At 32.5% G+C, this 12,926-nt stretch overlaps 1 protein-coding gene across 1 annotated transcript in view; it reads right to left on the bottom strand.

The window, feature by feature from the left end:
- Delta (neurogenic locus protein delta) overlaps positions 1–12,926 on the bottom strand; it is a 453,254-nt gene that overhangs the window by 239,243 nt on the left and 201,085 nt on the right. The window lies entirely within an intron of this gene.

The following is a 12,926-nucleotide window of genomic DNA, read 5'->3' as shown; positions in this document are numbered from 1 at the left end:
CAAGTCAAACCTACAAAATATTTCAGATCTTTGGAATACTGATGGCTGCGGTATTGATCTCAGGCGAACAACAATGTCACAACAAAGATATTCCATTTTGTTGCAATGTTTGCGATTCGACAATGTACAAAATAGAGTAGAACGGAAACAGATCGACAAATTGCCACCAATTAGAGGTATATTTGATCAACTCGTTGTCAACTGTATGACACACTATATAAAAAGTCAACATCTTACAACAGACGAAAAACTAGAATCGTTCAGGAGACGTGTGTCATTTCTTTAATACATACCGAATAAGCCAGCAAAGTATAGCGCTAGAAATGCCAAAACTACTACTGTCTAAACATGGAATTTTACGTCGGCACACAGCTAGAAGGACCTTTCCGATAAAGTATCAATCCGCAAAACATAGTTGAATGTTTGATTGGGCCAGTTTCTGGTACCAAACGTAATATTACTTTCGATAACTGGTTTACCAGTTATCCGCTCATAATCAATCTACTTCAGACTCATCATCTTACTTCGGTTGGGACAGTTAGGAAGAACAAAATGCAAATTCCAACAGCATTTCTGAACACACGAGGAAGAGAAATTCGCAGTTCAAAATTTGCCTTCAAAGAAGATATAACGGCTGTCTCATATGTGCCAAAAAAGTCAAAAAATGTAATCTTCTTTTCTACATTGTATCATGATGATACTATAATTGAAGAAACTGGTAAAAAGAAATTACCTGACATTATCGACTTTTACAATTCAACCAAAGGCGGCGTAGACACATTGGATAAGCTATCTGCTAATTACAGAATATCAAGAAATAGTCGTCGTTGGACTTTGACACTATTTTTTTCGTTTTTGAATACAACTAGAGTGAATGCTCAAGTTATATATAAAACAGACACAAAAAGCGATAAACTAAAAAGACGAATTTTTTTGAAAGAACTGGATGTGCTGCTGATTTCTGAGATTCGAAACCAACGAAAACAAAACCCTTCCTTGCGTCGACCACTACGTGATAATCAGCAACCATAGGTACATCAGTTGGAACCTAGGCAACGTAGGACAAGCAGTAGATGTTCTGTTTGTCCAAGAAATAAAGATATGAAGACTTTTTACATATGCATGCGATGTGATGATACTCCAATTTGTTTGGAACACGCAATAATGACGTGTTCAAATTGCGTCAATTTTGAGGAGTCGTAACTTTTTTATTTTTCAATGTATTTTGGCGAACATTTTTTTCTTTAGTTTGTAGAATCTTAGGCTATAAGTTTGTTTAGACTTGTGTGATCAATAAAATTTTTCATAATATCTGAGTGTATTATTGTTCACTCGTTTTTTTGACTAGCATAATTGCAATATGTTAGATAAATGATGTTTACCATTTAAACATAAGACTTTTACAGTACCATATTTAATTTATTTGAATTATAAATAAGTAAAAAACCAAGATTACCCATTTTAAATGATTAAATTTAAAAATTTTAACTTCCTGCGTTAGTTTAGTTTGGGGTATGACATACCCCGGAACACCTCTCGTGCTAATTTATCTAGGCACACTAACGCAGGGTTAAGAACGAACTCAAACGTAAAAAAATGCACAAACGATTTGGCCGTCTGTATGGTATGTTAGCAATACGCGTTGGCCGTCTTTAGGCAGCTTAATATCCAAATGGTAATGTTTGAAAATTATGTACATACCGTTTTTAATAGTTAAAATATGTCAGAACAAATTAAAGATCTGCCGATCAATTGTTGCTCTTTGGTATATTCTCAATATTTCCTTTATTTCCTCTTCCAATCTGTTTTTCATTGTGTCTCGATAGTTTTCAATGTTTGTTCCAATGGCAATTCTTTATGAGTGGTCTAAATTGGTGGGAATAGAGAAATATATTCTGATTTCTCAATTGTTACTGATTTCCTAATAAATTTATACTCTGCATAGTTTTCAGAGTGTTTGTTTAAAATATAGAAACAACCTTTAAATTAAATAATTGTAAATGTTGTTTTTACATAATATAGCGGTGTTAAGACTACAAGAATGTAAAGGTTGACTTACGATTGCGGTTTTATAATGTTTAATTACTAAACTCGTTTAACTCTTTGACATTAAAATAATTACCTGTTTACATTTTTAGAACACATTTGTCATAGACGTACTTAAATGCGGAAATTAATAGGCTAAAATATTACTGTTTTTTAATTGATTTTTACATTTTTAAAATACAGCTTGATACTCTTATACTCTCATTTCTTAGAGTTTGTTTGCATGTATCAGTACGATAGCTCATCCGACTGGCGGACTCACTTTAGTGTGAGTAGTTAAAATATGGTCCCACCAGAGTATATTTGTGGTATATACTCTGACTCCCACCAGACATGTTGTTGTTGTATAGCATCAGTTGTATAGCATCACAAGTCAAGAGTCGGTGGGAAAAACGATATTAGTCTATTTTGCAAAATCAGATGAAGAACAGCTAAAAAACGAAATAGAAAACTTTTTAAATAAAGAATTGGGGATAATGATATAAGAATAAACAAAGCAAAAAAAAATAAATACTGTGATGTGTGTCATTGAATTTAATAAATTCGAAGAGAAATCAAAAGTATTGAAAGCCAAAGGTAAATTAACAAGATGTGAACAACACTCAGTATACATAAAATGTTACTTTATACTAAAGAGATGAAAATACAACGAAAACTTAGGAACATAGCAGCAAACGAAACAGTCATGGATTCATAGACATAGATTCAAGACACAAGATGGAAATGAAACCAAAAACAAACGTAATAAAAAAAAATTACAAATAATACAGTACCAGCTAGTTTAAAAAACTAGTAGAAGAAAATACGTGGACTGATCGAGAAAGGGAAAACGCGCAGAATAAGGACATGAGTGAATATAAAGATGGTAATACAAACAAAAAAAACCACATTTAAAACGCCACACAATGGCAAACAAGGAGAAGGCTATTTTAAAAATGGCAACATGAATCGGAAGAGGGATACACGGTACAGAAATAGAACTGGAGAAAGAAATAGAAGATTGAAGTACTAGCTATAACAGAAACAAAAAAAGAGGAGGAACCACGATATTGAAAAACGGAAACCTACCAATTTATATTATACGTTTTATGATATTGTAACTGTTTATTGACTACTAACAGTAGCCGGAAAATCGAAGAGCTCTAGAAAACACTTGGTGTGGTGGTAGCAGACGAAGTTAACAGTATGAGAACTAGTCTACTCCTAGAACCTCCTGTCTTGATGATATTAAAAAGCATCACTGTCTACACAAGGTGGCTCTGGGTACACCGGTGGTGCATAATAATGTGATATTTGAAGTGTGTAAGAAGCAAAAGAGAATAATTTATCCAAAGCCAATTACATCACTACTTGAAACATTCGGTCGTTGAGCATGCTATCTATTAGACGTGCTATTGGTTTACAGGGGATTGCACGGAGAATTTTGTGTATAAGGCCCTCTCTCCATACTGTATCGTAAGCTGCCGAGAGATCAACAAATGCCGCTGAAGTTTTAAGTCTTCTTTGGAAACCCGCTTCGATGTAGGTGGTGAGTGACATTACCTGGTCCGCGCAGCTTCGTTCTGGCCAAAAACCCGCTTGTTTGACTGGGATCACCTGGAACAGTTCTGTACTGATTCTATTATATGCAATATTCAAACCATTCTTCAAAAATATTTGCATCCATATTTCCATGGTAATCACCCGTATTCTTTGTGGACGAAAAAATTAAACTAGCGTCAGGATAAAACCCTCATCATTTCCAGCATCAAGTATAATGTAGCGTTTACCATTACCATAACATTTCGTGGTGCCGTCTTGCCAGGATGATTTTGACATATTTCCTTTAGCGAAAATCCAAGTTTCATCTAAAAATACAACTTTCCTCGGACTATCAGACGTTTTATTGTTAATGTATTTTCTTAAAAAATGCCAACGTTTTGAAACAACATTAGAGAGTTTACACAATAGTCTATTATTTGTCTTTTTATATCGAAGATCTAAATGTTTCAGCACTCTCCACAAACTTGTTAAGCTAATATCACACAGTTCCTTGTCTTTTATTTTTTGTAACACAGCACTAATTGTTACATGTTCTTTGGCTTTATACATATTATATATCATATTTTTAATTGCAAGTTTAATTGACTGGTACAAATTTTAAGTTTTTGGATGTCGACGATTTCTCTTGCTTACTTTATTTATTTTATCCTCACTCATGTTATTAATTCTTCGGAATGTCCTCTCTGAGATATCGCAAGCATCGCATGTGCGTTTCAATGAACCCATATTAGTTTTTTCCAAATTGAAATAACTTTCGACTTTCAGAACTAAACGCCGTTATTCTGGAGATAACACTCTACGTTTCGATTGTATTTTATTTTCTTCCAAATTACTTATTTTACTTTAAAGTACTGCTGCACTACACTACTATAAAAAAATAGGTACTTATATACAACTACTACGCCCTAAAAAGGACGAGGGTTGTACAACAGATGAAGCAATAGAACACAAATTATCTAACAGCCAATCCTAAACAAGCATAAACACTGCATTGATTGTGATTGCAAAAACCGTTCGCATGTTTTAAATAAGATTTTTGCTGATTATGTATTTTGCTAAATTATTAAATAACACCAATACAACCCACGACCATCAATTAATTTTTAACGATAAACAGAAGTGTAAAATGATAACAGTGTCGTTAACAGAAAGATATTTTTAAATAGCATGACTAATTTTTCAATTATTGTGTGGATTTAAGAAATACATTACTAAACAATTTTTTAACGTATGTATAAAGGAGATTAAAATTATTATGACACATGGTACTACTTATTTTTTAAATAATATGTTCTTGTAAAGGCATAACTTTGATTATTGGGTAAACCTACATTACACGATACGTCAGAAGAAATTAAAAAAAATTAACATGTAATAAATTCACTATTTAAATAAATATTCCGTACTCGAACTATTGCAATAAAATATTAAAATCAATAAACGATAACTTGTTGAGCAGTGCTGATTGAAACAACAGAGCAGTAAAATGTTATTCATAAAGGTAGTGTAAAATATATCGCCGCTTATCTGGTCCGCTAGTAATAAAGTTACGAGCATTTAATTGCAAAGCGGTCTTCTTAGGTGGAAAATACTTTAATTGTTTAATTCTTTGTCGCCGGTCGATGATATTACGTTAAGGATAATTTGCTGTGTCATAAAAACTGCGCTATCAATAATTTTCAAACGGAATATAGATCAAACATCATGTATGTAAGTAATGTGGAATAAATATACCAATTAATTACCCGGTATAGTTAAGTAATATGCTAAGAATAAAATAATGAATGTTTTGAATATTTTTCGGTTATACAATTTTTCTTCAGCAGAACCGATTCTGCCAAGAAGTGACAGCTGCAATGTCGTAGATGGCCTTATGATGGTCCACGTCGAAATATCTTAAAAAATGTTAAGCCTTTCTACCATTTTTGTGTGCGGTATTTTTTTAATTGTAAGGTGAAAGCGAATGATGTTTATAATGAAGAAATATTTGATGTCACTTGCTTTAAGTAAGTTGTACAACATGACCATATTTTGAGGAGGTGTATGAAAGTTACCGATAATATATAGGCAGATGAACAGCTGAATATCATTATATACCGAGCAGATTGTGAGACTTATTTATTATACTGCATTAAAAACATATATTTGTTTATTTATGTTTCACTGTTCCTTTTAAATATAAATATTCAAGAAATCAATAATGAATATATTTAAATATCGTGAGAAGATTTTTTAATTTGAACATAATCGGATTTGTAGGAAATTAAAACTTTTAGTGTGTATTGACCACTGTTTTACATATTATTATTTAGCATAACACATAATAAATTATTTTTGTGTCATGTAGTTTCGCCCAACGTTTTGCTGAAGTTACAAGAAGATTATTCAAAATGTAATGCAAAATGTATATCACTAGTCACCTGTTGCTGTACAATTGAGTACTATAATTATTTTGTGTATGTTGCCAACACGTTTTCTTTTTGTTGATGACTGATGACTTACTTGTCACTTATCACCAGTCTCTGTACACTTGTACTTGTAAAACAATAAAACTTATTTTTTTTTAATTAAGTATACCTAATAATGGTGTCATTATTATTAACCTGCGTAAACATCACCTAATCGCAATCGCTTGGCTCGCTGGCCTTACTTAATCTAATCAAACCTTACATGGTCAGCTAAAGCCGCTTGCTTTCCTAGTTCACATAACCTAACGTAAAGCCGCGTTGCATTTGTAGTAAACCACGCACGTGCGCCACGCTTTCGTAGGCTACGCGAAGAGTAAATTATTTTGACGAATCGAAATAATTGAAGGGCTTGGAAGGTGAAGGTGTTATGTTACATTTGCTTGAAAATTGGGATATCTATGTGGATGAAGGCGTTATCTGTTATTATTTCTCATAGCACTCTCTCCCATTCACTTCTAGCCATAACTTAGTATTTATTCAGCTGGTGAAGGGGTTATGATACACTAATATGCAGAATGTTTGGAGGGAGAAGGTGCCATGTGTCTTCAGCATGCACATAACACCTTCATCCACTTAGTCACTGTGCTTTGTTGACGTTGTAAAATAAAGTGCAAGATGAGAAGAAGTAAACAAATATTAGAATTGGCTCTTAAATAGGCAAAAGAAGACAGTTATGAAGATAAGCTTGATGAAATAACTAACCTAAAATAATATACTACAGTAAATTACCATTACAAATAAATTAAAATATTGTTTCTCTCACATCATTTTCGACGATCCATCAAGTGATGAATATGTACCGGACTCAGATATCGTTAGTGATAGTGAGGATAATGGTGATGATGATTATACAAGATGTGCTCGCATTTCCTCTTCTAGAAGGTTTCTTTCTTGTCGAGATAAAACTAATTTTATATAATCTCCTTCAACAAGTACAAATTCTACAGCAAAAATACATGCACAGTCTGATGTGGAAAGTGATGTGGTAAACCTACAAATTCCCATTTCAATTGCAAACAGCAGGTGTGTTGAGGATAGAGTGGTGAGTAGCCCTATTAATAGTGACCAGGCTCATTTAGATGTAGAACCACAAGTAAAAAAACAAAAATTGTCTAGGAAACGACAGAAAAACAAACAACAATGGAAAAGAAATGTGGCTGCTAAAGCAAGAGAATGTGGAGAAAGTTACTTATCTCGTAAAGGATACAAGAGTATCAATTTTTAATGACTTCTACAAACATGATATTAACGGGAAAAATGTAATTCTTTCTAAATCAATTTCCATAAGTGAACCTCAGCGAAAACATAAGGGTGCAAACAGACATAAAACTGCATCTTTTAAGTACACTATTACAGTAAATGAAACTCATGTGCCAATTTGTAAATCAGCCCTAATGTCATTGTACCAAATAGGCAGAAAGAAAGTATTTCTTATCCAAAACCAGATAAAAAAAGGTTTGTCAGAGCCGAGTGTTAGACAAACGGGGCAAGTATAAGAACAGGCCTATTAAACTTGATCCAGATGTAAAAAAATATGTTATGGAACATATTGCTTCGTTTCCTGCTGAGTTGTCTCACTATTCTAGAGCCAACAATCCAAACAAAAAATAATTATCACCGTTGTTGTCCGTACCTAAAATGTACAAACTTTACATTGAATAATGCAGACTAGACCAAGTTTCAGACGAATTCTTAGTAAAAGAGTCCATGTACAGATTTATTTATGATTACGAGTTCAATTTATCCATTGGATAACCTAAGAGTGATACATGTAGTACATGTGATAGTGGACAATGTTCAGAAGAACATATTGATTTTTATAAATCTGTATTTGAGGCTCAAAAAGCTGACAGGGAAAGTGCCAATGTGTTGAACGATATTGCATATTTCACTATGGACCTGCAAGAGACTATGCCATTGCCTAGTTTGTCCACATCAAAAAGCTTTTTATAAAAGACAGATGTGGTTTTACAATCTCGGCCTGCATATAATTTCAAAAAATGTAGACAGGAGTATATTTTTTACCTGGACAAAAAACGTAGCAAATCGTGGCAGTACAGAAGTTGCAAGTTCACTATTGAGTGCGATTGAAAGTGATAGAACACTTCAAGAAAAAAATCATCTGCAAGTGTGGTCCGTTTCTTTTGTCGGACAAAATAAGAATTTCCAGATTAGTTTTGTCTGTACCAGTAAATGATTTTGAAAGGGTACTTCAAAACTATACACCATAAATTTCCAGAGGTGGGCCACTCTTACCTAGACTCAGATCGTGACTTTGGTCGCATCGAAGAGTATCTACGGAAACAGCCTAATTTATTCTTACCAGATGAGTATCGACAAATAATACTGCAAACAACCAAAGGAAACCATGTTATAAATATGGAACCCCATTTTAGGAATATTGAGGAATTAGCTACATCTCTAAAACTAGTAAACCGGAAAAAGGATCTTCTTGTAGAGACTGTTCAATTTAGAGATGGCATCAAATGGATAAGGGTAGATGACTTTGGTAGTTATCTGTTTAAATATAGCTACGACCCCAATATGCCGTTCAAGAAAGTGGATATTCGACGTTATAGGTCTACCAATAAGACAAATAAAACTATGTGTGTTATATCCCCAAACTTTGTAGTTCCAAGAATAAACAAGAAGATTGGCAGTTTGTCTGCAGAAAGAAAAGAAGACATCAAGCAGTTATTGCCATATGTACCCCTTGAACACAGATGGTATTACGAAGCAACTTTGCAGGGCAATTAAAAATGGTAGCGTCCTACATGTTTGTATACCATTTTTGCATTGGCTAACAGAATGTTATTTTGATTTATTTTAAGTAAAATATAGCTCTAATTTGTAACTTTGGCTTGTCTTCTTATCTACACATAGCACCACGTACTTGTTTTCATGTACCCTACATCCTAATAGGTTGGTGGACAAAGGTGCTATGTACATATTTTAATTTTTTTTAAAGGGTGAAATGTATGTTTTTCAAAAAAAAATTGCTCGCAAGAACTTTTGTTATCCAAAAGATTCTAGATTCAAAATTTGAGTTTTTTTAACATGTTCTTGTAAAAATGCAACCAAAAAAACTTTAACCTGGATTATCTCATTTTCAATTATTTGTAACATAGCACCTTGACCTTCCAAGCCCTTCAATTATCATCGTAAGAAGACCAAACTTATGTCGTATGATGTGTGTTTATAATAAGTATTGAGTTTCCTTTCATATCATTATTTCGTTTATTACTAGATATTTGGACACTCTATGAATACTGTTTTGCAGTTAAGAAAACTGCAAAGAAAAAAAGCACTGTTTGGTTGCATTCTAATAATAAACTCTATAAAGAGCAATCTTGCTGCAATGTTTTCCCCAAATTTTAAAAAATATCAGGAAGTATCTCCAATTTGTACGCCCGCTAAAAAAAAGGCTACCACGTGGTAGATCCATGTTTTGTACCTAAGAAACTACTTTTTTTATCTGTGGTCCACAAAGCGAAGAAAATATGACGCTGTCATTGTAATTTTATTAATAAAATTAATTTAGACAAGAATGACTTTTGGTTTAACTAAACCCATTTCAATTAACTTGGAGGCAGCGAAATTTGTACCAAATTAACCAAAGTGACAATATTAATTATAATCGCCAAAGTTCATATTCCTTTTTGAATTTTAAACTAAGTACAAACTTGATAAATTATTAAAAAATGTAAACAAAAGCCTCATTACATATTTACAATAAATTATAAAAATTAGACAAATCGTAACCGAAATAAAGGTGTCACAAGTTCTCGAGATTCGTGTAAAGTTGATCATGTTGGAGATTGGCCACTTTTATAATAGGCGACTCATATGTTCATTGAACACGCATGCTTGCATACCTATTTGAAACCTACCAAAGTCTCTCTTTTTAATCTAAACGTAGTCTTTCCTTCTTTCTGATTTATTATTGGGCTTGGTTTTTAGTGAAATAAGATTGTCTAAGCAAAAAGAAAAGAATAAAGTATCTAAATATTATTTAAAGTATCTTTTAGACGTATTCAAGCATAGATAATGCTTTCCTTTCCTTTACGTTTAAATACTTTTTAGCTTTCCCTATTACATAATAAAATTACTAATAACTAATTGAAAACTGGCAATTTCTGAGACACCAAAGGAAACATTCCTAAGGAAGAGGATTGCTAAAGAGGGTGGTAATTAAAGGTATTGAGTTATTACACCCTCCATAACCAATCTTATATTAAATATTGTCTACAATGTCACCGCATTATTGATCCTTAATTATATAGCCGACTTTTGTTGTACTTTTTATACAAAATTGAACTACATGTCCCATTTAATATAATTGTAAGCTCAGTTATAATAATAGTCTATTTACCATTACTCTGAAAGGATACTTGTTGATACCGGTAACTCAGGTAAACATACGAATTTTTCGATAGAATTCGAGACAAAGAAGCTTTTGATGGACTGACAGATAAATATAAAGCACGGTATATTATATACAATGTCGGTATCGACAGCTGCAGCACACACGTTTTTATCTTAACATAGTGGCACGAGCCATAACAACACGCACTCGCGCTATTTTCTATGCGCCGACGCATATCCTAGGGATCAACAGGTCGCCCTTTTCCTAGATAGCAGAGGCAGATTAAAATATATTAAGCAAACGCAAAAAAAGTTTGAAATCGACTAGTCACTATATTTTGTTCACATATTTATCGTTCGGCTAACACTGATATAATATATATATATATATATATATATATATATATATATATATATATATATATATATGTATATATATATATATATATATATATATATATATATATATATATATATATATATATATTAAATGACATACCATATTAAGTAACATACCAAAAAACACCTAGATTTGCTACCAATGATTAAATTAAAAGTATTCCTAAATAATAGATGAAGGCGACAATAAAGTTAAGATTAGATATTCATGAAGACAGGAATATGTTTAAACGATAAATGGCAGAACAAATTTTACAGGAAAATTAGTTGCAAAAATGAAAATTATTAAAATTGAGAAAAAAGGTTTTTGTAGTTAATGATGATTATTTCGAGTATGATATTCGACTTAAAATGAGAGAGGAGAAACCTTGGTTAACTTCCTACAAGCCCACAAATACTATGCAATGAACACATTCTATAAGAAAAAACCTCAAAGAAAGTGGACGTGGCTATCCCCGGACGGAAAACTCGGAGCGAAATAGATTACATACTGTGTAACAAAACAGATATCATACAGGACGTAACAGTAATAAATACGGCGTCAGTAAGTAGCGATCACCTAATGGTTAGAGCCAAATTAGAGATAAAACATAATAAAAATAGAAATAATTTTAGAAAAACTTGGATCTTAGACACAGATAAACTAAAATCTAATACAGAACAATATAAAAGCAAGTTAAAACCTGCAAAAGTATTAAATCTAGATAAACTTAGCTTAAATGAAATCAATGAAGTCATAACAAAAGAACTATTAAATGCATGCTCAGAAGTAGAAAATAAGAGAATCCCTATTAACGGAAGATTACTTGAACCATCTTAGATACTCAGATGATGAAGTACTAATAGTGGAATGCATTGAATACGATGATTGAGGAGCTACACACAGAATTTCTAAAAAAAAGAACTGAAAATGAATTTCAGCAAAACTAAACTAATGTCAAACAAAGATGACAAACCTATGATAAACATCCAAGAGACAGGGATAGAACACGTAGATGAATATACATATCTGGGTCAAAATGTCAAGGTAAGCAAAGAAAATCAGACTACCGAAATAAGCAGACCTGTAAAAATGGAATGGGCAGCATTCGGAAGACGTACGTACTCATACGTACTTAAAAATAAAAATATACCTCAAAGACTGCGAACTAAAGTGATTAATTCCTGTATTCTCCATCCTGTACATGGAGAAGATCAGAAAAACTCAGAGAGCTATGGAACGACAGATGCTGGGTATCTCACTCAAAGACCAATGAAGACTGAAGACTGTTATATACCAATGAAGACATTCGTAATAGAACAAAAGTAAAAGATGCTGTCGAACAGGCAGCTAAACTGAAATGGAAATGGGCTGGATATAACGAACGTCTTAAGTATGGCCGATGGAATAAAGAAATCGGGAATTGGCAGCCATATGAAGCCAAAAGACCACGAGGAAGACCGCAAATGCACTGGAGCGAGCGACGATATTAAAAGAACTGCAAGGCCAATGTGGAAACGTCTTACAAAGAACAGAGATGAATGGTGAGAATTAGGAGAGGCGTATATTCGACAATCCGAATAGAGAGAAAGGCTTTAAAAAAATTATGCTTGGATTAGATTATATTTTGAATTTTCAAATAAAACAAGATTTTGATTTAGAAGTTTCTCAAGAATAAAGATTGGATGCAAATATTGAAGAAAAGATTGAAAAATTTAATAATAATATTAATATTACTCAATAAACTTTAATCAGAGAATTCTCACAGAGCTTTTTGAAGCAAAATTAGTACATTTATTGCCAGATCAGAGAAATAAAATAGAAATATTACTAAATAAATATGAAAATATTTTTGCGAAACATAAATTTGACATTGGGCAGGTTTAAAATAATGAAGCACACATTAAACTTTTAGAACATAAATTTGTTGCAAAGAAGCCTTATACTGGGTGTTTCAAAAAGGTATGTCATAAATTAAATCGCGCATTTCGGGGACAAAAATAAATTGATTGAATCCAAGTTACTTGACATTTTGTAATAAAAATGCGCACGTTACTTTCTTGTTCTGAAAGCATTTTTCATAAAAAAGAAACAACAAAATCTAAGCGCACAGAAAAATTTTAACG

Source organism: Diabrotica undecimpunctata, chromosome 10 (genome assembly GCF_040954645.1).
Source record: "Diabrotica undecimpunctata isolate CICGRU chromosome 10, icDiaUnde3, whole genome shotgun sequence".
Taxonomy (NCBI): Eukaryota; Metazoa; Arthropoda; class Insecta; order Coleoptera; family Chrysomelidae; genus Diabrotica; species Diabrotica undecimpunctata.
This window is presented reverse-complemented; position numbering and strand designations above follow the sequence as displayed.